General features: G+C 33.5%; 1 protein-coding gene across 1 annotated transcript in view; it reads left to right on the plus strand.

Annotated features, from left to right (window-relative positions):
- The window catches only part of LOC145242415 (uncharacterized), a gene marked incomplete in the record, with an annotated part of 668,062 nt that overhangs the window by 47,387 nt on the left and 593,086 nt on the right, over window positions 1–27,589 (plus strand).

Genomic DNA, 27,589 nt, shown 5'->3' on the forward strand with positions numbered 1-27,589 from the left:
CGAAAGATGTTACCACGAATGCTAAATTCCGTTGACATGGGCAGGTAACTTTTTAAACAACATCACGAAACGTCCCAAAAACCCTTTTTTTGGGCTTTTTGTGTGATTCAGCATTGTTCATTACGAACTATATATAGATAAGGACAATCTAGGGGTACACACCTTTCAGGGAAAAAAAGAATTTTTCAATGCGATGCATTCGTTCGAAAGTTTTATTTTACACACACACAAATAAACATTTAGCATTTTATTAATAGTATAGATACTCTTTAATTGTTTAATATGGATGTTGAAAACTTAAGTTTTGTCAATATTAAGTGAAAGTTTGCAATTGAAACACTGGCAATAAGTACAATTATCTACTATTATTGGCACTAGAAATTTATTAAAAATAACCTTTGTCAGTGTCCATGAATTACACATTTTTAATCCCTTGTTAATAATCTGTGACTATCTTGTTTTATTCTATTTACAATGAAATATCGTTTCATTCTTTGAAAACTGAATATTTAATTTGTATTTAGCATTGCCCAATCCATTCTTGGAATGCCATTCACTTCAATTAGGTGCAGGCGTTTGCATGCATGCCATAGGTGAATATGGCTGTTATACGTGGACAGGAATAAAAACCAGGAAAGGCATCTTGTGTGTGCACTTACTACTGTTCACTGTATGTATGTACGTATGTATAAGTCACACATTGGGTATGCAGGTATACCTACTACCTCAGAGAGATGAACGCCTCTGCCTTGCATAGTTCCAGGTCACCCTTAGGCAAGGTGTAGTACCTGTTAGCCTCCCTCTCAAGTTCTGGATGGTTACTATATTGTGAGAACTAGGGATATATATATATATATATACATATGCATGTTTATTTGCTTATGTGCGTGTATATGTCCAGCTGCCGAAGAGGTTAAAACTCAGTGATAATAAAACATGCACACTATGCCACTGCTCGGTTGTCTTACTATTTCAGTTTGTCACTGTGCAACCAGTGGTAGGGTGCGAGAGGGTATAATATGTGTAGTACAAGCATGTTGTGTCTCAATCGTTATGTGCAGATATGTTTTGAAGAAAGAAAAAAAGAAGTCCTATCGCGATAGGTGCGTGGCGACGTGCACAGGCTTAGCGGGCTGGAAGTGCATAGCCGCAAATCTGCACATAGGCGGCCAGTGATTTATCTAACATTGTCAACTAAATCACTTACAAGATGAAAGCAATTTCGATGGATGATCTGGCGGCTGAGCAGCCTTTTCTAGGGGTACACTGCTTACCCATGAATTTGGGAAGGGTCTAGAAAAGGTGACCTACAAATTGTCTACTCTTTTATTAGCTGGTCGGCTTCCTGTGGTCGGCGGCTGCTCTATATTTGCAGGAGAAACAAGATTAAGCTGAAGAAAAATAATAAACAAGGAAAATAAAAATTTTATCAGGAGAGGAATATATTACACTATTGGTGTCATGAATGCATGCAGCGAGGTGCATATTGCGGTGTGTTTGACCGGACGGGATAGAGGAAGAGAGGGCAGAAGAGGGGGTGTTGATGTCTGATTGGGACAAAACAGAAATGTCTATGGGATTTTGTCAGAAAGAGAAAAAACAAATAATTGTTTTTATCTCATTGTCGTTATATATCTGTTAACATGAAAGGTTGTTTTTAAAACCTCTGTTGAAAGGTATGAAGAGATCCAGAGATCCTTAGCTGATTAAGGCTGACAACTTAGAATGGGGGTCAAGGGTAAGGGTCGCCGCCAAGCATTGTTCGACCTGGAATGACTAATCACTCCTAATTTGATAAGTAAAAACTTCAAGGCAAATGAGGGTTAAAATTTGGTAGAGATAAGTTTGAAGAGGAGGAGTAGAAATTAGGGGAACAGAGAGAGAGAGGTGTTGGGTGGACAAGACGAAGGGTAAGCTCTAAGAGGAAGAAAAGGCATTCTGAAGGAGAGGTGGGGAAAAGGGATTGGATTTAGAAAAAGGAATTCTAAAAAGAGTAGAGTCGTAGCCACCAAACTAAACGGCTGGGCTGGTCAAGCGCTCCTGATTTGGGAGCCTTCAGGGGCTGATGTTATGTTAACTAGCCTGCGTTAATGGGAAATCTGTGACTTTACTGGTCTGGTCTTACATCGTTTCACTGCTATAGTTAGTCACCTCCATTTAGACAGTAGCTGGTATGAAGTAATGAAATTAATAGTTTGTTATTGTTATAAACCGGAGTTCTGTTTGTTTGTGGTGAGAACTCTTCATTTTGCAGCAAGCCGCAAGGACCAGCGGAGTGATTGATGTACCCGGAGACTACCTACACGGGGTAGGAGACGATTCGATCGAGAGGCAAAGCGCCCCACCATGAAAACACAGTGGGTGAAGACGATCAACAGACCAACTTGTGATGGTACAATGTACGATCGAAAGAACACCTGTCATATCGGGTGGAATCCAACGAGGTTAAGGACACCCGGTGTGTTTGGTGCAGTATCAGTCTTGTTAACTATTGCTATGTGGAATGTGAAAACTTTGCTAGATGTCCTAGATAGCGAAAGACCTGAGCGTAGGGCAGCTATTGTTGCAAGAGAGCTCACTAGGTACAGCAGAGACATTACGATATTGTCTGAAACACGATTGAGTGGTGAGGATCAGCTGGTGGAAGTGGGCTCGGGATTGTGGGGAAAATGGCTTACCGTACAAATGTCCTCATGTCTGTATGTCCTGTGAGTCGCATGTATCGAGAAAGAAAGGAGTCCATTATGGCGGCCGTGACGTTTTGTAGTGAACGTAGTCTCGCGAGATCACGTGCGCATGCCTTATAAAAACAGGTCACTTGTCGGTGGGAGAGGATCAAGAAATCATTTGACGTTTGAGAAGCGACAAAATCAGTTGGGAGAATTTGTGTGAGCAGTGATTTTTGCCTGTTGATCGACTGCAGGGATACACCTTTTTTTGGAAAGGAAAACCACCGGGGCTGAGACGAGAAGGTGGAATTGGCTTTGCAGTGCGTTCTGATTTGGTGAAGAGGATTGAACAGCCCATCTGTGTAAGTGACAGAATTATGATGCGCTTCCCTCTTGCACACAGTAGGTATATGACGATTTTATCTGTGTATGCCCCTACCATGGGTCATGATGAAGACACCATCCCACGCTTTACCAAGATCTCAGTCGTACCATTTCTTCTATTCCTTTATCTGAGAAGATCTTACTCATGGGTGATTTAAATGCGAAGGTTGCAAGTATCATCACACCGGGGACTCACTCGGCCAGTTTGGTGTAGGTAGGGTCAACAATAATGGTCTGCATCTTCTCCATCTATGCACTCAGTTTGACTTTGCTATCTGTAACACTTTCTTCAGCCACAAGGAGGTTCATAGGTTTACTTGGACCCATCCTCGTTCAAAACAAAGTCACTTGATTGACTACATTATTTCCAGGAAGGCAGATTTGCAGGACGTCTGTAGTGTGCGCTTATGCGTGGAGCTGAATGCGGCACAGATCACTTTTTGGTGCGCAGGAAGTTGAAAATCTGTATAAGGAGGAAGTGTAGGTCGGGTGGTGTTAAGATTCCCAGGCGGGTTGATATGTCCAGGCTGGATGATCCAAGTGTACGTAAAAAGCTTTGATATGTAGTTAATTCTACTGATTTTGATGGGCTGTGCGCACATTTTAAAAATACACTCTATGAAATAAATGTGGATGTTCTTGACTTCCGCAAATCTAAACATCAGGATTGGTTTGATGATAATGATTCTGAAATTACTCAACTCTTACGTGCTAAAAATGATTTGCATCATAAAATGTTGTCTGCCTCTCATGGAGGTCGAGAATCCCTCCAACAGTCACTTAAAGCAAACAAAGGTTTTCTCCAAAAGCGACTCTGCCAAATTAAGAATCAGTGGTGGGCTAAACTCGCCAACCAAATCCAGATGGCTTTTGATTGTAAAGACCTCAAACGCATGTACCATTTGCTTAAAAAAGCTTTTGGTCCTCAAACACTATCTACATCTCCCCTACTCTCAAGTGATGGAATTGCCTTTATAAAGGATCCAAACAAGATTCTCCTTCGTTGGACTGAGCATTATTCTGATCTTTTTGACAACCCCTCTAATGTTGATGAGGACGTCATCAATTAATTTTTATCGCAACAGAAGCTTATCCATGAAATGGCTGTGTTCCCATCTGAGAATGCAATTAGAGATGCAATCAAGGAAGTGAATGTTGGGAGGGCTCCAGGGCTTGATGGTATTCCTGTGGAAGTCTTCTTACATGGGGGTGATAAACTTGTTCATGAAATTCTTCATCTTATCACTGATGTCTGGAAGGGTGTTCCCGTCCATCAGGATTGGGTTGATGCAATTCTTATATCACTGTACAAGGGAAAGGGGTCCAGGACCGACTGTGGGAGTTATCATGGGATAAGTTTGTTGGAAGCAGTTGGCAAAGTATTTTCCAGAGTTCTACTCAATAGATTGTTAAAGTATATTTGTCCATCCGTCATTCCAGAAAGCCAAAGTGGCTTTCGTCTGGGCAGAGGAACCACGGACATGATCTTCTCTACTCGGCAGTTGCAGGAGAAATGTACTGAACACCGTGTTCTGCTTTATCAGGTTTTGGTGGAGTTGACTAAGGCTTTCGATACAGTGAACAGAAGTGCCCTATGGATAATTCTGGGGAGGTTGGGATGCCCACCTCAATTTCTACGATTACTCAGGGAGCTCCACACTAATATGAAGGCTCACCTGAACTTCAATGGATGCCTATCAGAACCCATCTCAGTTGACAATGGGGTGAAGCAGGGTGATATCCCAGCACACTTTTTTCTGTTTATTTTGTAACTATGCTTTCCTATACATTTTAAGGACTATTTTCTGGGTGTTTATTTGCGTTTCAGAACCACAAGTAAGGTCTTTGTCATCGTTTTCATGCTTCTACAAGGACCTTTCAGCACCTAATTCGTGAATTGCTTTATGTAGATGACGCCGATCTCATAGCTCATAGTGAGAGGGATATGCAGGGTATCATGGATCTGTTTTCAGGGGGCCTGTGCGTCTTTTGGGTTTACTATTAGTCTTAAGAAGACTAAGATCATGTTCACACCTCCACCCGGTAGTTTATATGTGGAACCAAATATTTTTGTCAACAACCAGAGATGTGCCGTGGTTGACACATTTGTGTATTTGGGTAGTACTCTTTGCGAGAGACGGAACCTTAGATGCTGAGGTCAACTACAGGATACAGCATGCCACTAAGGCTTTTGGTAGCTTGGAGAAGCAAGTGTGGTCTGACAGGAGTATAACTCTTTGTACAAAGATCAGTGTCTATCAATCTTGTATTTTACCATCCCTGCTTTACGCTTCTGAGGACTGAACAACTTATGGTAGACACATAAAAGTCATGGAGAGAGTGCAGCAGAAATTTCTGAGACACATTCTGGGCATCAGGTGGAGCTCTTTTATATCTGATGTGGATGTTCTCATGCGATCTGACGTACCATGTATCGAGCAGTTGATTATATGCAACAAGAGGAGGTGGGCTGGACATCTGACAAGGATGGACGATGAGAGATTGCCAAAGCGCCTGTTCTATGGTGAAATTATACAAGGAAATCGTCTACAACATAAACCTAGGAAACGCTTTAAGGACAACATCAAAGATAATCTTAAAGCTCTTGGTATTGACGTGTCCAGTTGGGAAAGTGCTTCCGATGGTCGTAAAAAGTGGCACTCCTTGGTCTATCATGGCTGTGATAGCTTTGAGAAGAAAAAATATGAGCATGCAAAAATGAAGCGTGATATCCGGAAGAAAAATCTATCAGATCTATCAGGTCTGTCGGAGGCTTTTGTGCAGAACTATGTCTGTGATTTATGCGGTAAAATGACTTTATCCGGAGCTAGCCACAAGCGATCACATCTTTTTTTTAGATCAATCTTTTTTTGATGGGGAAAACACTGCGGGGCACAGATGCTCTATTTGCTGTAAATTGATTGGAGGCCTAAAGCGTCATATGAATGTCTACAGTAGAGCAGCACCAGTTGGCGTCCCTTAATCTCAGCTTAAGTGTGACCTTTGCAACAGACTGTAAGAGCAGGGATGGTCTGAAGAGCCATCTTCGTTCCCACAGTAGATAGAAATTGATGCATCTTAATCACATCTCCATATGTATGTGTGTGTGTGTGTGTGTGTGTGTGTGTGTGTGTGTGTGTGTGTATATATATCTATATGAATTAAAATAAATAGATAAAAACAATAATAATAAAAAATTATAAACCGTATTAAATGGAATAACAAAAAAAAAAAAAACAATATTTCAAAAGTACATGGAAATGGATTAATAATCAAGAATAAAGCAAGGGAAAGATGTTTTATTTTCTGTCAAGAAGTGACAATCACCATAAGTCACACATTAAGCAAAGGAACATTCAATAGGCAACAAAATGGGAGGCAAAAAGAAAAAATACGTAAAAGCAAACAAAAAAAATGGTGAACATTTCATGTAAAGCCAGTAATGTCTTTACATGAAATGTTCACCATTTTAAGTGTTGTGGTTGCAAGGTTGAACAATAATTAGTTAGGAAATACAATGAAGACGCAAACAAGATAACGCAATAATAAGTGTATTAAAGAAAAGGTATATTTACAATATGTACAAATGACGGTGTCGAGTCAGAGAGTCTTGGTGGGAGGACATGTACGCTCTTCGGCGTCACTTCTGGTGGCATTTGAGTAAGACACACCAAGACCAACCTAGGCTTGCCATTTATAGTGTTATGTTATTCGCATATGCAAATAAGTGGTTGCCACCACAACACCCCCCTCCCAAGATTTGAAGTCACACAGATTTCAATATCTTTTTCTTTACGTATACGGTGGGGGCTGCCCACTCGCTGTGTTCTATTTTTGATAGAATTCCCGTCTGTTCCAATCTATTTAATTTAGGCACCGCCAAAAATGGCCACAAAATCAAGTTGTTGTTGTTTTTTAAAACTAAATTACATTTATTAAAATCCATTATTTTTGAGTAACTTTTTTTTTTCCAGAAAGATAAAACCCTGAATTTTATCATATAGAAAACAGAATAATGTAAAACTTTTTCTACTATTTTTAATTCAATTTTAAATGTTAAATTTTCCCAAAAAGTTAACAATTGACATTTTTTGTCTTGCACAAAAAACGTATTTAAATATTTAAAAAAAAGGGTTTTTGAAATAATTAATTTATTTATTTATTTATTGTCTAACTAAGATTTAGGATGATTTTCTAAGAGAATATGCAAAAATATTATAATATAAGTACCTGAATTTCAAATAATTCCACTTATTCATATAGGTAACCAGATATTTCGCGTCGACGTAGAGTTCAGATCGACTCTGTTTACGTTTTCGTTTGATAATAAGAAAACTATGGAAGACCAAACAGGCCAAAAAAACTTATTTTTCAGTGACGAAAATTTCAATGTATTATTAAGCTGAGGCTGGCCAGTACCAGATGGGTGACCATTTGTATGAGTTTGGTTTTTAATGTGTATGTGTGTGGGGGTCAGGCTCCCAAAAATGGGGGGGGGGCAATTTAAAGCAGAATAAAAAAAATTATTTCAGCGCGTTTGGTCCACCGTAGTCGAAAGGCGGCAAACGTTTTCAAACGGGATCGAAAAAAATGATGCTATTTTTAACACAAAGGGCACAATATTTATCGAATTTTTTTTTTGTATCGATTATTCAAAGCATGCCCTGTTTAATAATGGTCATGCATTATTCGGCTCGCTAAAAAAAAATTGTTAATTTATTTATCAAAAATTTTAAAATGGCTTTTTTCGTATAAATATTAAAAAAATTTTTTTTTTGTTTTGCTTAACTTAAATTAATTATTTTACTTAACATATTCACCGAATTTCACACTTCAAAACTCAAAAGCGGGATAATTAAACACAATCGAATCGAAGTTCTGATATTCAGACGTCAAAATAAGGTATGCAAACAATTTTTTTTTTTTTTTGAATCTATAATTCTGTCCCTTACAACAACACAATATGTTTTGTTCAGTTTCAGATGATTATTTTAAGCATATTTGTTCCCACTTCAAAACAAGGGGGGGTTTTGTAAGCAAAAAAAAATATATATATAAATATCGTTTATGAAAAATAAGTACACTGTTATAAAGTTCATTCTTCTCCTAACAATCGCTGAAAATTTCGTATTGATCCGATAATTACCTGATTTTTGGTAGATTTTTAAAAAGACGGTTCGTCAAAAAGTACTGACCTGCCCCCCCAGTTTTGGCGGTGCCTAATTTAATTCTTTATCAATCTTTTCCAACCCAGCGAACGGAACATTTCGCTTTTTTCTAAAAATTGGGCTGGCGTTTTCTTTAAGTTCAAACGAGGCCTTGAATTTATTGCAGCGACCTAAGTTAGTCGTGAATGCCTCAGGAAATAATTCTTTTAAATCGTCTTTTATATTTACTGTTGTTGGAGAAGAACATTCTAATTTTTTACAGAATGTATTGATTGGCTTATCCCATAGTCCGAATTTCTCAATTAAATCTATTCCAAACAGATTTTCACAATTTTTTAGTACGAATATTTTTAATATCTTCGAAATCCCTTTCAATTTTATCGGGAGGACAACTTCTCCTTCAAATTTTATACCACCACCAGTTACCGTCCGGGCTGCTTTACTAGTTTTCATCATGGCCGGTTTTCCCAACTTTTTCCACGTATTCAGGTTTATTATAGAAACATCGGAGCCGGAGTCGAGTTGTAACTTTATTGATGTTTTAAATATTTCCACTTTTACGTATTTTCGCCGATCTTTGTCTAATTTTGTATTTGATTTTGTTTGCTGTACTCTCTTTTTGGTGTAATCTTTATATCTGCAGCAATCGCTTTTGTGTCCCACCTTCTTACAATTGTAGCATTTTTTCTTCTTATAAGGACAATCTGATTCCCAATGCTTTTCTGCACATCTCTTACAGTTATATCTAGGAAGAGGCTTGTTATATTGTGTACTATATTTATGGTTATTATCTTTGGAATATCCCGTTCCATTGCTTTTCTTTGTAAAGTTCTTGGTTGGTGTGTATGGTTTTCTAACTTTTCTTACATATGCCACTCCGGATTCTTCTATATTTTTTTGAATCCTTTTTTAGTGTAATGGCCCTTTCACAGTCCTCTGCTAGTTTCTGGAGGGTTAAATCTTGCTCAGATTCCAGCTTAGACAACACTCGTCTGCGTATTTCTGCATTTTTCGTGGAAACTAACCCTTGAGCGAAGATTAGACATTTAAAATCTTCTACCGTTAGTTCTGCAAGCTTAAAATTATCGCAGTTTTTATTGACAACTGATGCGTATGTCAAATAATCTTGGTTGTCCATCTTTCTTAGATTCATGCACAGCCATCTTTTATGAAAAAGAGATATATTTGGATTAAATAATTCTTTTAGTAATTTTACAGCTTCCATGAACTCTAATTCCGCAGTTTTTTTTAGGTAATATGTAATCTACGAATTTTCTGTGTTCTGATGTACCCAATTTTCTGAGTAAGAGGCTCACTTTCTGACTATTTGGCCAATTTTTACAGTCCAGTTGAAAAACATCCTCGTATCTTGTGTAGTATGCTTCAAAATTCTTCTCTTCCTCAGGCACATAATGAAATGTGTCCATGCTATTAAAAATAGTTGTATGGGAGAAATTAACACTGTCGACATTTTCTCGATTACTCTTTAGTAGTTCCAGTGTTTTAACAAAACGTTCATCTTGTCTTTCTTCATATTCCAATTGTAGTTTCTTATGCCTTTCTTCCTGTTCCAATTGCAGTTTCTTATGCCTTTCTTCCTGTTCCAATTGCAGTTTTTTCTGCTTTAATTGTGCCATTTTCTGCTTTTCTTCTTGTTCCTGCTGCCATTTCAATAATCTGTCCTCTCTCTTTTCCTCGTGGTCAGCCTGTGTCTGTATTTGTGTTTGCAAAAGCTCGTTTTGTGTAGCTTGTCTGCGTTCATCCCGCTCAGCCTGTGCTTGTAAAAATTGCATGAACATTTTTGATAAGTCTTCCATGTTTTTTTTTTTTTTTTTTTTTTTTTTTTTAGTGTGTAGTTAAAAAAAAATATTGTACCATGTACACTATACACCGGTTTGGGTTACAACAAAAAAAGCAAATTGCTGTAAGCTCCTGTTTTCAATAATAATATCGCTGCTTGCAATAATATATTCTTTTTGCGAGTCACGCTGCAAAAAAAAAAATAAAACAGGTTTATCTGGAATCACGAAATGGAATTGACTTTCTGTTTTTAGGCACTTACTAATAAGTAACTCTTTCCACAAAATAAAAGTTTGGGTTTTTTTTTTTTTTTTTAATCGAGTCACAATTGAATAAATGTATGCAGTACATTTAGTTCTTTGAGTTTTTTTTTTCTCTAGTATTTTAGTAATTAAAATACCTCTTAAATTGAGATTACCTTTTTTTTCCGTGACGTTTTACTGTATTATCCGTTATTCAGTGACAACTTCAAGAAAAAAAAATCCTTTCCTTGAATTTTAGTTTTAGCTGTGGTATTTCCTTTTAGTACCGACCTCAACCAAAACATTAATTAAAAAAGTCCTTTAGTTGTTGTTTTGTTTACGGATAACAGTAATTAGAATCCACTGGTGAACTTTTTTTGTAGGTTACTTCCTTGCTTTTCGTAATACGGGTCTGACCTGTCGTTTTTGCGACAGAACAAAGTTCGCTTTTCGTTTGCAAGTTGGTCCTTTAGTAAGATTTGTCGTGTAGCGACAAAACAAAAATTCACTTTTACATTCGTTTGCAAGTCGGATTCCCAGAAACCGGCGTAAATTGTCGCTTTTGCCACGTTAGAGCTTTTTTTTTTTCACTTGAGTTGAACTTCTCTTTAGCGTAAAATCCGTTTGCTTGTCAACACTTTGCATTCCTTAAAAAAAATGGTCAACCTTTGCGTTGTACTTTTTTTTTTTTTTAAATAGTTCTTCGTCAAACTGTTATATTTGACGCTTCATATCTCGTCGCCAACTGTTGTGGTTGCAAGGTTGAACAATAATTAGTATGAAGACGCAAACAACAAGATAACGCAATAATAAGTGTATTAAAGAAAAGGTATATTTACAATATGTACAAATGACGGTGTCGAGTCAGAGAGTCTTGGTGGGAGGACATGTACGCTCTTCGGCGTCACTTCTGGTGGCATTTGAGTAAGACACACCAAGACCAACCTAGGCTTGCCATTTATAGTGTTATGTTATTCGCATATGCAAATAAGTGGTTGCCACCACAACATTAAGAATGTTCATTTCCTATAAAAAGACCTAAAAGTCCTAAATGGTAAGAGGTTCTTTGTTTTGAAGAATCGTTTTTCTTTTCTCACTTATTTCATCAAACACAATATTTTCATTTTTTTATTTTCAATTTTTTAAACACGTTTAAGGATCCGTGGCATAGTGGATAAAGAACTTGATAAAATTTATTTGTACAGTTAAAGTCTTAAGTAATTTGCAATTGTATTTGAGTGTCGCGCAAAGATTGAAACTGTTTTTAGTGTGAGTAATACTCCAATACAATTGCATATTAGGACTTTTACCCAGTGATATCTGATGGAACAAGATCATGCTACCCTCATGGATCAAATAAAGGGTTCCATTCGAAATTCCATGCAGATTCACAAGTTCGACAGAAAGATTCCCGAGTTCGACCAGATATTCCTGAAGAAGGTCGGAGGTTACATCGACCGAAATGTTGTAAAAATGACAAGATGAGAACAATAGTTCAAAGAATCTAAATAATACAAATTGGTTATATTTGTTATTTTTTTTTGTCAATTTAACATGTTTTCTACTGCCACAATGTTGAAGGTAGATGTCCTGTTGCTGTCGGGTTAGATACAATGAAGTTGCTATTATATAAATCGGATTTTATAAAACATTAAACTACAATAAAATGATAGAGTTCTACTGAAATTTGCATGCTAGAGATTACATTAGGTTTGCATAGGCAAAGCGTTTATATATGATACTGTTACAGAGCTAAGATAGACACATGGTCGATTTTTTATGTAGGTAAATCAAATTCCCTATCCCCAAAAAGACACACTGAGCATTAGGACAAAACTAAAAAACATCCTCAGTTCTGAAGGATTTCTCCTCTGATAGGGCAGATACTACACATTGATATATTTATTTGCCATAAATTCAAAAATTATTATAAATTAAAAGAATTGAAAAGTGAATGCAGTCAAAACTTCCTGCTATTCATTCCAGATAAGCCTTCCAATTACCAGTTTTTGTTCACCAAATACACATTATATAATTACAAAAATACCTCATTTACTCTATGAACTTAAATTTGTAGATGAACAATGCAGATAATTTCTGATGATGAACAGTAAAACAACACAAAAAATAAACTAAACGAAATAAGATATGGATTAGTAAGACTTCTTTCCTCCTCTCAACTTTTCTAAGTGTAGAATACCTGTTGTCAGTCCTGATCAAACTGGTGCATGTGAGATTGGATGTCTTTTTAAGATGAATTCAACTGACGTCATGGACAAAATAAGTCTGGAATTGGAATCTTGGATCTCCAAAAAATGAAAGGAGACAAAGCAATTACTTAACCTAGGGAATACATGCTTCAGTAATGCTGGAAGAATAGAAGCATACTACTCAGATGTGTCATCACAGACACCATTCTAGCTTACCCAAAACGGGCCAGAGGTTTAGTCGGCCAAAACATGGTGAGACAACAACAACTATGGAAGACAATAATTATTGGGGATACAGTTACAAGACTCTGCATTCCTATCCTGTTGTGGTTAATCACCTGAAGAAGGCCAGAGGATGAGTTGGGCGAAATGTGGTAAAACAAAACCTATCAAGATGAGTATAACAGTCCGCAAATAAATACACAAATTACTCATCTCAAAAGATTCCAATAAAAAAAAAAAGAGCAAATTGTTCTGGATGGATCTTGCCTTTACTGCCAAGCTTTTAGCAGAATTCTGTTTTCTGTAAATCAGAAAAAGTGAGATTTCATTTTTTTTTCTTTGAATTCAGAAAGTGCAATTTTTAAAGTCTGATTTCTGAGTTTATGTCCTATTTTTTTATTGACTTGTTTTATTTCTCTTTCTTATTCCTTTCACTTTTTCTTTTTTCATGTGTTTTCTCTTTTTTCATGTTCACTTTTTCTTTTTTCTCTGTTCCTCCTTTGACTTTCCAAATGTATTATTCTTATTTAACTTATTCTTGTACTCATCTTTTCAAATTCCAAAGTTTTATTCGATAGTTTTCTTCGAACATGTTTTTTCTCACATACACACACGCACGTGTATACACATCCTCATACACACACTCGCAAGCATATATATGCATACACACACACATATTGTGCGCACGCACCCGAGCTATGACGTCACAACAAAAAATGCTGACTCACGGTAACAGGATATAAAAAGCATCAGCATCCACACTAATTCTCTTTCTTACTCCTGGCATCTACGGCAACACACGTGTTGTTAAACACGCGAGATGCTACTACTGTTTTTGACGCGTGCGAACATGTGACGACTCACATTCTTTTGTCCTCTCCTTCTCCCATTTTTTCCACCGTCGAAACAAGTCGCCATGATTTGTTTCGCGACCAAAGTCAACCGCCAGATTCGACAAACATTTTCTGGGACCTTTCAGTAATTTCATCATGCGGTTTCGTCTTTTATCTCTCATCCCTTTCATACGACAGAACTAAACATTATTCACAAGAGACTTTATTTTTCCACGAAAAATAAATGTTATTTATTTCAACCATTGTGTTTCTTCTCGCCAATACATTCGTTTCATTATTTTATTTTGTAGCGAGTTAGGATTATTATATCCTGGCCCGCAACAAACGATGGTGACCCCTTAATTTAAAATGAAGTGAATGTGTTTAAACGAAATACGCGGTGTAAACTAAACTCTTCCACACAAATCCACGGCACGCATAAAAAATAATTTTTCTCTAAAAAACAAAAAAAAAAAAAACCTTCTCGACCACGTGGAGGAACATTTTCAAACCGCACACAAGAAATTGAAATATAAAAATTTCAACAAAATCAAAAACAAAATGGAACTTCAACAAATGGACTACTACAACGAAACCATGGCATTAAACATTCCACCCTTCAACCCGACAAGTACAAAAATATGGTTCGTCCAATTACAGGCCATATTTGACGCTAAATGGGTAATGTCACAACGAGCGCATTATTGTTACCTAGTGGAAAAACTGCCGTTGGAGGTGGTAGAAGAAGTCACAGATTTTCTCAAAAAATATACCTGAGGAAAGACCGTATGACACGCTGAAGCAAGCAATCCTGCAACGAACCGGTGTTTCCAACGAAGCCATGCTTCTTAACTTATTCACGCAAGTTGAGTTAGGAGATTGTATGCCTTCTCAACTACTTTGCTATATGAAAACCTTGCTGGGAGGCAACAAAATTTCAGACAGCAACATGAGGAGTTTCTGATTGGGTAAATTACCCCCAAATACCAAGCAGATCCTCACTCCGATGTCCGAGGAGACGGCAGCAGAAAAGCTCGCCGACATAGCTGACAGAATTCATGAAAGTTCCCAGAGATGACAAGTATACGCCCATCAATGGCAACCTGATCAAAACCGAGATGAAGAATTAGCCAAATTAAAGTCTACGGTTGAAATGCTTTCAAAGCAGCTAGCTGACGTACTTCAAGCACGTCGACATAATCCCAGAAACTACAACGACACGCGACAAAGGTACAAGCGAAGAAATTTAAGCAGGAACCAGTCCACGTCACGAGATAGACAAGATATTTGCTTCTACCACAGGAGATTTGGCGTCGATGCAAGAAAATGCATTACACCCTGTGCGTTCAAAAAACCAACGCAGGGAAACAAATGACAACTGTAGCTGGAGCACAGAAAAAAGATCTGTTTTATATCCGTGACAAAATCCATGGATATAACTTTTTAATAGACACCGGAGCAGAAATCAGCGTCATACCGACACTGCATGGCCACCCAACAGGGACCCAATTTTTCAGCCTACAAGCCGCCAACGGTACAAAAATACCCACTTTTGGTGAGAAAACTTTAAACTTAAACCTGGGAATGCGAAGGAATTTTTTCTGGAATTTCACCATAGCCAGCATGACTACTCCAATTTTGGGGGCAGGCTTTTTAGCCCATTTCAACCTGTCTGTCGACATCTCCTCACACATTGACAGACAACGAAACGAAGATTTCGGTGAGAGAAACTACCTCAAAATTTTTAACCACCGGAATCAGTGCTTCCCTACCCGAAGACTTACACGTCTGCCGGTTACTCCCAAAATTTCCCCAACTTTCCCAGCCGTTTATAAATATGGACCCCATCAAGTATAGTGCTAAGCACTATATCAAGACCACAGGACTGACCATTTATTGAACCCCCAGACGCTTGAAACTGGATAAATACAAATTGGCAATATCTGAGTTTCAAAACATATGGGGATAATACAACCCTAGAAAAGTGCTTGGTCATCACCACTCTACATGGTGCAGAAAGCTGACAACACCATATGGCGCCCGTGTGGAGATTTTAGACGCTTAAACGTGAAAACAGTTCCGGATAGATATCCTATCCCCCATACCTATGACTTCGCCAAGGGACTCCAAGGCGCCACAATTTTCTCCAAGCTGGACCTCGTAAAGGTATATTTTCAAATTCCAATCGCAGAAGACATTCATAAAACTGCACTGACCACACCATTTGGCCTTTACGAATTCCTAAGGATGCCTTTCATGAACACCTGTCAAACTTTCCAACATTTGATTGACAAAGTTTTCAGAGGCCTGCCGTTCATATTGGCATACGTGGACGACATTTTAATCGTCAGCAGAAACCTCGAAGAACACCGGTTACACCTGGAACAAACTTTTGAAAGACTGTCACATTTCGGTCTGAAACTAAACGCTGATAAATGTGTTTTTGGCCACTAGCAAGTTCAATTTCTTAGACATTCAATCGACAAGGATGGAATCTCCCCTTTGCCTGAAAAAGTAAGTACCATTTCAAATTTCCCTCTACCGACATCTATCAGATAAGCATGTCGTTTTGTAGGCATAATTAACTATTACCAACGTTTCTTGCCTAACTGTTCCACGTTATTCACACCTTTAACGAACTTGTTGAAAAACCGAACAAAAAAACCAACAGTTATTTTTGGAAGGACCTGCACTACAGGCCTTCAAACAATCAAAAACTGCTTTGGCAAAGTTCACCAAACTTGCATATATCCAAGATAGACGACGGATGCATCGGAAATAGCAGTAGGAGCTGTCATTCATCAAATTTCTGACAACAAAATGACCTCTATTAATTCTTCTCTGCCAAGTTAAACAAAGCGCAGACTAAATATAGCACTTTCTCGAGAGAGTTAATTGCAATTTATCTTGCAATTAAGCACTTAAAACATCTCCTCAAAGGCAGAAAATTTTCCATTTATATCGACCATAAACCCCTAACATTTGCTCTACACACCCATGTCGACAAATATGGTCCACGAGAAATTCAACATCTTGACTATATAGCTCAATATTCTACCGATATACGGTACGTAAAAGGACAAGAAAATATCGTAGCTGACACTTTATCTCACGCAACAATTGCTTCTTTAAATTCCACTCCACTAAGTATGGAATTAACCAATACCATTCCACTCCACTAAGAGCAATTAGTCGATACCATGCTCCCAGCTATAATGGACAATACTTCACTGAAGCTGAAAGAAATGCTGATACCGTTCAGAACAATAAATTTCTATTGTGATGTTTAACAAAAACACCCTCGCCCTTATATTTCACCCAGCTTCAGACGTCAAGTTTTCCAGCACTTCCACAATTTGTCCCACCCAGGAAAACGTGCCGTGAAATTAATAGGGGAACGTTTTGTTTGGCCAAATATGAATACGGACATCCGTAGTTGGACTAAAACTTGCATTTCTTGCCAAAAAAACAAAGTTCACAGGCGCACAAAATCACCTTCAGGAACTTTCAGTGTACCAGATGCTAGGTTTACTCATGTTCATATCGACTTGGTTGGACCCTTGCCCACTTCAAAAGGACACACCCATATCCTTACTATAGTCGATAGATTCAGCAGATGGCCAACAGTAATACCAATGAAAGACATATCAGCCGCAACAATAGCCAGAGCGATTTTACAAGATTGGATGGCGATTTTCAGAGTAGCCTCCGTAATCACAACAGACAGGGGCTCACAGTTTCAATCAACTTTTCGCTGAATTCAACCATTTGTTGGGAGCAAAACACATTAAAACTACTGCCTACCACCCTTGTGCAAATGGTATGGTGGAACGGTTTCATAGACAATTAAAAGCATCTTTGGCAAGGAACGAAAACAAATCGGACTGGTCAGACAATTTGCTATTCATTCTCCTAGCAATTCGCAACAATGTGAAGGAAGATTTGCAGAGCACACCTGCAGAATTAGTTTTCGGATCAGCACTGATTTTACCGGGACAATTCTGCAACAACAATACAGACATTTCCCCAACAACAACTTTTGTGACAGATTTAAAACAAAATGTCACAATTAAAATTCACCCCAACCAAAAAGCCAGACACAAACGTTTTCGTTGCAAGCGATATTCACACCTGTAAATATGTTTTTATCAGGAACGATGCAGTCAAAAAACCACTCTGTCCAAATTATTCCGGACCATATCCAGTTCTCGACAGAAGTAAAAAGTACTTTACCATTTTAAAAAGAGATAAAAAAGACACTATTGCAATAGACAGACTTAAACCTGCATTCATAGACGAACAATTACATATTTCTCGTAGTCCAATACAAGAACATACACACTCACAAACTGACAAAGAAATTACAAAAAACAACACACCACAAACAACAAACATAGGTCGAAAAGTTCATTGGCCAAAACATTTCAAAGAATACAGAACATAAAAAAAAATATATACATAAAAAAGAAAAAACGAAATACGTTTCTCTTGTGTGTATATATATATTTATATTTTTTTTTCTCCTCAGGAGGGGGAGTCTTGTTCGAACATGTTTTTCCTCACATACACACACCCACATGTACGCATGCACATACGCACACAAACACGCATGCATATACACATCCTCAAACACACACTCACAAGCATATATACGCATACACACACACATACACACACACACACACATATTGTGCGCACGCACCCGAGCTATGACGTCACAACAAAAAATGCTGACTCACGGTAACAGGATATAAAAAGCATCAGCATCCACACTAATTCTCTTTCTTACTCCTGGCATCTACGGCAACACACGTGTTGTTAAACACGCGAGATGCTACTACTGTTTTTGACGCGTGCGAACATGTGACGACTCACATTCTTTTGTCCTCTCCTTCTCCCATTTTTTCCACCGTCGAAACAAGTCGCCATGATTTGTTTCGCGACCAAAGTCAACCGCCAGATTCGACAAACATTTTCTGGGACCTTTCAGTAATTTCATCATGCGGTTTCGTCTTTTATCTCTCATCCCTTTCATACGACAGAACTAAACATTATTCACAAGAGACTTTATTTTTCCACGAAAAATAAATGTTATTTATTTCAACCATTGTGTTTCTTCTCGCCAATACATTCGTTTCATTATTTTATTTTGTAGTGAGAGGATTATTATATCCTAGTCCGCAACAGTTTCTTTAACATAGCAATAACTACTTGTCTCTGATAATGGTGGAGAACTCCCTTAACTAGTTCTATGGTTAGGGAGTCTCAACCCTCCTCAATCGCTATCTGAGCCAGGTTTATAAGTACTCCTTTGTCTTAACCTGATTTCATGTACGATTCTGGCTATACTTGGTGTAGAAGTATAATTCTATATTTTAGTCTAACCCAGAACTTATTTCTGGCAATCACCCTCGACTCTACCATGCTGAGTAAAGAATTCTACCTTTTCAATATATCTAGTAAAAAGGTATTGAACTTCCAGTACTCAACTAGGCTAGGCCTATTACTTAACTGCAACCAAGCCATAATCAATTTGCTGCTTGAATCCCCTAATTAGAAATTATATAAAAGCTAAATTGCCTTTTCTGATTTTTAACATTTTGTCCATGACAAGGCCTTTGTGGCATGGATCTTGGCTTAAATGAGATGTGAATGACAATTGCCTGTTTTGTAAAGTATGAGATCCATAAATGTGAGAAATGGCAAATCAGAAAAATAGATGAAAAAATTGATTGTTGTGAAATGATTATTTAGCAAGTCCCAAATTCACCAACATATTCATGCAATAAAGGAATGAAAAAGAAAGCATCACTTAAACGAATAAAGAGAAAAGAAAAGAGAGTAGATTATACGAGTTAGTAACTTATTTATTACCCGACAGGTTCACTGTTGATCCATATCCACATCTTGCAGTCACAGTGATGCATCGATCAGATCTAATTCAGCCATCAGATCAAACTTCTCTAATTCACCTATTCAACATATTGCATTTTCTTTCCCTTTGTAAAACTCAAACTTTGTAAAACTCAATCATGTTCTTTAACCCCCAGAAAAAAAAATTTCTTCTACAAAAAACTAAATCAAATATAAATAAATATTTGGAGATATAAAGAACTTGAAGCATAAAAATTTTATTTCAAAATGACTAAATTTGACATTAAATAACACAAAAGTAGTTGATATTGCTGTAAAACAAAATAACCAAATCATTAGCCATGGTCTTTGGTATGATCTTCTAATAATCAAATGGTGAGGGCCCCATTTCAGGGTTATGGGGAATATGGAATTCCCCCTTAGTTACCATTACTCCCAGGTTCACTTTGACCCAACAGTACTACCAGATAAGCCTGTCCGGAGATACTGGCTTCCTGACAAAAGATGCAGCAAATATTAATATTATTGTTTTTCTTTCCTTTCCCTTTGGAAAACTCAATCATATTCTGCAAAGCCAAAAACACAATCAACAATTTTCTTCTGAAAAAGAATAAAACCAAACAGAATAGACTGAAGCTATAAAAAAATTTGAATTATAAGAACATTTATAAAATGACCGAATTTAGCATAAAATTACCTGAAAATGGTTGATATGCCACAAAAAAATCAATGAGACCCCACATTGGTCTATTTCAGTCACAAACGTGTCCTGCATTTACTTGAGATAAATAAATTGAAATACTAAACTATTTCAAGAACCATTAGAAATGTGCATAACTACAAGGTGTAATAGAAATCAAGATAATAGCTATCAACGTGATAGTAATCAACACAATAGTAATCAACACAATAGTAATCAACACAATGGTAATCAACAAAATAGTAATCAAAACAATGGTAATCAACAAAATAGTAATTAAAACAATAGAACTCAACACGATAGTAATCAACACAATAGAAATCAACACAATAGTAATCAACACAATAGTAATCAACACAATGGTAATCAACAAAATAGTAATTAAAACAATGGAAATCAACGTGATAGTAATACACACAATAGTAATCAACACAATAGTAATCAACACAATAGTAATCAACACAATGGTAATCAACAAAATAGTAATCAAAACAATGGTAATCAACAAAATAGTAATTAAAACAATAGAACTCAACACGATAGTAATCAACACAATAGTAATCAACACAATAGTAATAAACGCAATAGTAATCAAAACAATAGTAATCAACAGAATAGTAATTAAAACAATAGTAATCAACAAAATAGTAATCAAAACAATAGTAATTAAAAAATAGTAATCAACAGAATAGTAATTAAAACAATAGTAATCAACAAAATAGTAATAAAAACAATAGTAATCAACAAAATAGTAATCAAAACCATAGTAATTAAAAAATAGTAATCAAAACAAAAGTAATCAACAGAATAGTAATTAAAACAATAGTAATCAACAAAATAATAATCAAAACAATAGTAATTAAAACAATAGTAATCAACAAAATAATAATCAAAACAATAGTAATCAACACAATAGAAATCAAAACAATAGTAATCAACAGAATAGTAATTAAAACAATAGTAATCAACAAAATAGTAATCAAAACAATAGTAATTAAAAAAATAGTAATCAACAGAATAGTAATTAAAACAATAGTAATCAACAGAATAGTAATAAAAACAATAGTAATCAACAAAATAGTAATCAAAACAATAGTAATTAAAAAATAGTAATCAAAACAATAGTAATCAACAGAATAGTAATTAAAACAATAGTAATCAACAAAATAATAATCAACACAATAGTAATTAAAACAATACTAATCAACAAAATAATAATCAAAACAATAGTAATTAAAACAATAGTAATCAACAGAATAGTAATCAAAACAATAGTAATCAACAGAATAGTAATTAAAACAATAGTAATCAAAACAATAGTAATCAACAGAATAGTAATTACAACAATAGTAATCAAAACAAACGTAATTAAAAAAATAGTAATCAACACAATAGAAATCAAAACAATAGTAATCAACAGAATAGTAATCAACAGAATAGTAATCAACAAAATAGTATTCAACAAAATAGTAATCAACAAAATAGTAATCAAAACAAAAGTATTCAACAAAATAGTATTCAACAAAATAGTAATCAACCAAATAGTAATCAAAACAATAGTAATAAACAGAATAGTAATCAAAACAATAGTAATCAAAACAATAGTAATCAACAGAATAGTAATCAAAACAATAGTAATAAAACAATAGTAATAAAACAATAGTAATCAACAAAATAGTAATCAAAACAATAGTAATCAACAGAATAGTAATCAAAACAATAGTAATCAACAGAATAGTAATCAAAGCAATAGTAATCAAAACAATAGTAATCAACAGAATAGTAATTAACAGAATAGTAATCAAAACAATAGTAATCAACAAAATAGTATTCAAAAAAATAGTAATCAACAAAATAGTAATCAAAACAATAGTAATAAACAGAATAGTAATCAAAACAATAGTAATCAAAAGAATAGTAATTAACAGAATAGTAATCAAAACAATAGTAATCAACAAAATAGTATTAAAAAAAAATAGTAATCAACAAAATAGTAATCAAAACAATAGTAATAAACAGAATAGTAATCAAAACAATAGTAATAAAACAATAGTAATCAACAAAATAGTAATCAAAACAATAGTAATCAACAGAATAGTAATCAACAGAATAGTAATCAAAGCAGTAGTAATCAAAACAATAGTAATCAACAGAATAGTAATCAACAGAATAGTAATTAACAGAATAGTAATCAAAACCATAGTAATCAAAACAATAGTAATCAAAACAATAGTAATCAACAAAATAGTAATCAAAACAATAGTAATCAAAACAATAGTAGTCAACAGAATAGAAATCAAAACAATAGTAATAAAACAATAGTAATCAAAACAATAGTAATCAAAACAATAGTAATACAAAAAAATAGTAATCAACAGAATAGTAATCAACAGATTAGTAACCAAAACAATAGTAATCAAAACAATAGTAATCAACAGAATAGTAATCAACAGAATAGTAATAAAAAAAATAGGAATCAAAACAATAGTAATCAAAAATTGTAATCAAAACAATAGTAATCAACAGAATAGTAATCAACAGAATAGTAATAAAAAAAATAGGAATCAAAACAATAGTAATCAACAGAATAGGAATCAAAAAAAATAGGAATCAACAGAATAGTAATCAACAGATTAGTAACCAAAACAATAGTAATCAAAACAATAGTAATCAACAGAATAGTAATCAACAGAATAGTAATAAAAAAAATAGGAATCAAAACAATAGTAATCAAAAATTGTAATCAAAACAATAGTAATCAACAGAATAGTAATCAACAGAATAGTAATAAAAAAAATAGTAATCAACAGAATAGTAATCAACAGAATAGTAATCAAAAAAATAGGAATCAAAAAAATAGGAATCAACAGAATAGTAATCAACAGATTAGTAACCAAAACAATAGTAATCAAAACAATAGTAATCAACAGAATAGTAATCAACAGAATAGTAATCAACAGAATAGTAATAAAAAAAATAGGAATCAAAAAAATAGGAATCAACAGAATAGTAATCAACAGAATAGTAATCAAAAGAAGACCAACCAAAACAATAGTAATCAACAGAATAGTAATCAAATCAATAGTAATCAACAGAATAGTAATCAAAACAATAGTAATCAACAAAATAGTAATCAAAACAATAGTAATCAACAGAATAGTAATCAAAACAATAGTAATCAACAGAATAGTAATTAACAGAATAGTAATCAACAGAATTGTAATCAACAGAATAGTAATCAAAACAATAGTAATCAAAACAATAGTAATCAATAAAATAGTAATCAACAGAATAGTAATCAAAACAATAGTAATCAAAACAATAGTAATCAAAACAATAGTAATCAACAGAATAGTAATCAACAGAATAGTAATCAACAGAATAGTAATCAAAACAATAGTAATCAAAACAATAGTAATACAAAAAAATAGTAATCAACAGAATAGTAATCAACAGAATAGTAACCAAAACAATAGTAATCAAAACAATAGTAATAAACAGAATAGTAATCAACAGAATAGTAATAAAACAATAGTAATCAACAGAATAGTAATCAACAGAATAGTAATCAACAGAATAGTAATCAAAAGAATAGTAACCAAAACAATAGTAATCAAAACAATAGTAATCAACAGAATAGTAATCAAAACAATAGTAATCAACAGAATAGTAATCTAAACAATAGTAATCAACAGAATAGTAATCACAACAATAGTAATAAACAGAATAGTAATCAAAACAATAGTAATCAACAGAATAGTAATTAACAGAATAGTAATCAAAAGAATAGTAATTAACAGAATAGTAATCAAAACAATAGTAATCAACAGAATAGTAATCTAAACAATAGTAATCAACAGAATAGTAATCATAACAATAGTAATCAACAGAATAGTAATCAACAGAATAGTAATCAAAACAATAGTAATCAAAACAATAGTAATCAACAGAATAGTAATCAAAAAAATAGTAATCAAAACAATAGTAATCAACAGAATAGTAATCAACAGAATAGTAATCAAAACAATAGTAATCAACAAAATAGTAATCAAAATCAATAGTAATAAACAGAATAGTAATCAACAGAATAGTAATCAACAGAATAGTAATCTAAACAATAGTAATCAACAGAATAGTAATAAACAGAATAGTAATCAACAGAATAGTAATCAACAGAATAGTAATCAAAACAATAGTAATCAACAGAATAGTAATCAACAGAATAGTAATCAAAACAATAGTAATCAAAACAATAGTAATACAAAAAAATAGTAATCAACAGAATAGTAATCAACAGAATAGTAACCAAAACAATAGTAATCAAAACAATAGTAATCAACAGAATAGTAATCAACAGAATAGTAATAAAACAATAGTAATCAAAAAATAGTAATCAACAGAATAGTAATCAACAGAATAGTAATCAACAGAATAGTAATCAAAAGAATAGTAACCAAAACAATAGTAATCAAAACAATAGTAATCAACAGAATAGTAATCAAAACAATAGTAATCAACAGAATAGTAATCTAAATAATAGTAATCAACAGAATAGTAATCACAACAATAGTAATAAACAGAATAGTAATCAAAACAATAGTAATCAACAGAATAGTAATTAACAGAATAGTAATCAAAAGAATAGTAATTAACAGAATAGTAATCAAAACAATAGTAATCAACAGAATAGTAATCTAAACAATAGTAATCAACAGAATAGTAATCATAACAATAGTAATCAACAGAATAGTAATCAACAGAATAGTAATCAAAACAATAGTAATCAAAACAATAGTAATCAACAGAATAGTAATCAAAAAAATAGTAATCAAAACAATAGTAATCAACAGAATAGTAATCAACAGAATAGTAATCAAAACAATAGTAATCAACAGAATAGTAATCAAAACAATAGTAATCAACAGAATAGTAATCAACAGAATAGTAATCAAAACAATAGTAATAAACAGAATAGTAATCAACAGAATAGTAATCAAAACAATAGTAATCAACAGAATAGTAATCAACAGAATAGTAATCAAAACAATAGTAATCAACAGAATAGTAATCAACGGAATAGTAATCAAAACAATAGTAATCAACAGAATAGTAATCAACAGAATAGTAATCTAAACAATAATAATCAACAGAATAGTAATCTAAACAATAGTAATCAACAGAATAGTAATCAAAACAATAGTAATCAACAGAATAGTACTCAAGAGAATAGTAATCAAAAGAATAGTAATCAAAACAATAGTAATCAAAAGAATAGTAATCAAAACAATAGTAATCAACAGAATAGTTATCATAACAATAGTAATCAACAGAATAGTAATCAAAACAATAGTAATCAACAGAATAGTAATCAACAAAATAGTAATCAACAAAATAGTAATCAACAAAATAGTAATCAACAAAATAGTAATAAACAGAATAGTAACCAAAACAATAGTAATCAACAGAATAGTAATAAAAACAATAGTAATCAACAGAATAGTAATCAAAACAATAGTAATCAACAAAATTGTAATCAACAGAATAGTAATCAAAACAATAGTAATCAACAGAATAGTAATCAAAACAATAGTAATCAAAACAATAGTAATCAATAAAATAGTAATCAACAGAATAGTAATCAAAACAATAGTAATCAACAGAATAGTAATCAAAACAATAGTAATCAACAGAATAGTAATCAACAAAATTGTAATCAACAGAATAGTAATCAAAACAATAGTAATCAAAACAATAGGAATCAACATAATAGTAATCAAAACAATAGTAATCAACAAAATTGACATCAACAGAATAGTAATCAAAACAATAGTAATTAGCAGAATAGTAATCATCAGAATAGTAATCAAAAGAATAGTAATCCAAACAATTGTAATCAACCGATTAGTAATCAAAACAATAGTAATCAAAACAATATTAATCAACAGAATAGTAATCAACAGAATAGTAATCAAAACAATAGTAATCAACAGAATAGTAATCAACAGAATAGTAATCATAACAATAGTAATCAACAGAATAGTAATCAACAGAATAGTAATAAACAGATTAGTAATCAAAACAATAGTAATCAACAGAATAATAATCAAAACAAAAGTAATCAGCAGAATAGTAATCAACAGAATAGTAATCAAAACAATAGTAATCAACAGAATAGTAATCAAAACAATAGTAATCAACAGAATAGTAATCAAAACAATAGTAATCAACAGAATAGTAATCAAAACAATAGTAATCAACAGAATAGTAATCAAAACAATAGTAATCAACAAAATTGTAATAAACAGAATAGTAATCAACAGAATAGTAATCAACAGAATAGTAATCAAAACAATAGTAATCAACAGAATAGTAATCAGCAAAATAGTAATCAAGAGAATAGTAATCAAGAGAATAGTAATCAAGAGAATAGTAATCAACAGAATAGTTAATCAAAACAATAGTAATCAACAGAATAGTAATTAACAGAATAGTAATCAACAGAATAGTAATCAAAACAATAGTAATCAACAGAATAGTAATCATAACAATAGTAATCAACAGAATAGTAATCAAGAGAATAGTAATCAACAGAATAGTAATCAAAACAATAGTAATCAACAGAATAGTAATCAAAACAAAAGTAATCAACAGAATAGTAATCAACAGAATAGCAATCAAAACAATAGTAATCAACAGAATAGTAATCAACAGAATAGTAATCAAAACAATAGTAATCAACAGAATAGTAATCAGAAGAATAGTAATCAACAGAATAGTAATCAAGAGAATAGTAATCAACAGAATAGTAATCAAAACAATAGTAATCAACAGAATAGTAATCATAACAATAGTAATCAACAGAATAGTAATCAAAATAATAGTAATCAACAGAATAGTAATCAACAGAATAGTAATCAAAACAATAGTAATCAACAGAATAGTAATCAAAACAAAAGTAATCAACAGAATAGTAATAAACAGAATAGTAATCAAAACAATAGTAATCAACAGAATAGTAATCAACAGAATAGTAATCAAAACAATAGTAATCAAGAGAATAGTAATCAGCAGAATAGTAATCAAAACAATAGTAATCAACAGAATAGTAATGAACAGCATAGTAATCAAAACAATAGTAATCAACAGAATAGTAATCATAACAATAGTAATCAACAGAATAGTAATCATAACAATAGTAATCAACAGAATAGTAATCAACAGAATAGTAATCAAAACAATAGTAATCAACAGAATAGTAATCAAAACAATAGTAATCAAAACAGTAGTAATCAACAGAATAATAATCAACAGAATAGTCATCAATAAAATAGTAATCAGCAGAATAGTAATCAACAGAATAGTAATCAAATCAATAGTCATTAACAGAATAGTAATCAACAGAATAGTAATCAAGAGAATAGTAATCAACAGAATAGTAATCAAAACAATAGTAATAAACAGAATAGTAATGAACAGAATAGTAATCA

The sequence above is a fragment of the Euprymna scolopes genome, chromosome 21 (assembly GCF_053919585.1).
Source record: "Euprymna scolopes isolate OS-2025 chromosome 21, ASM5391958v1, whole genome shotgun sequence".
Classification (NCBI taxonomy): Eukaryota; Metazoa; Mollusca; class Cephalopoda; order Sepiida; family Sepiolidae; genus Euprymna; species Euprymna scolopes.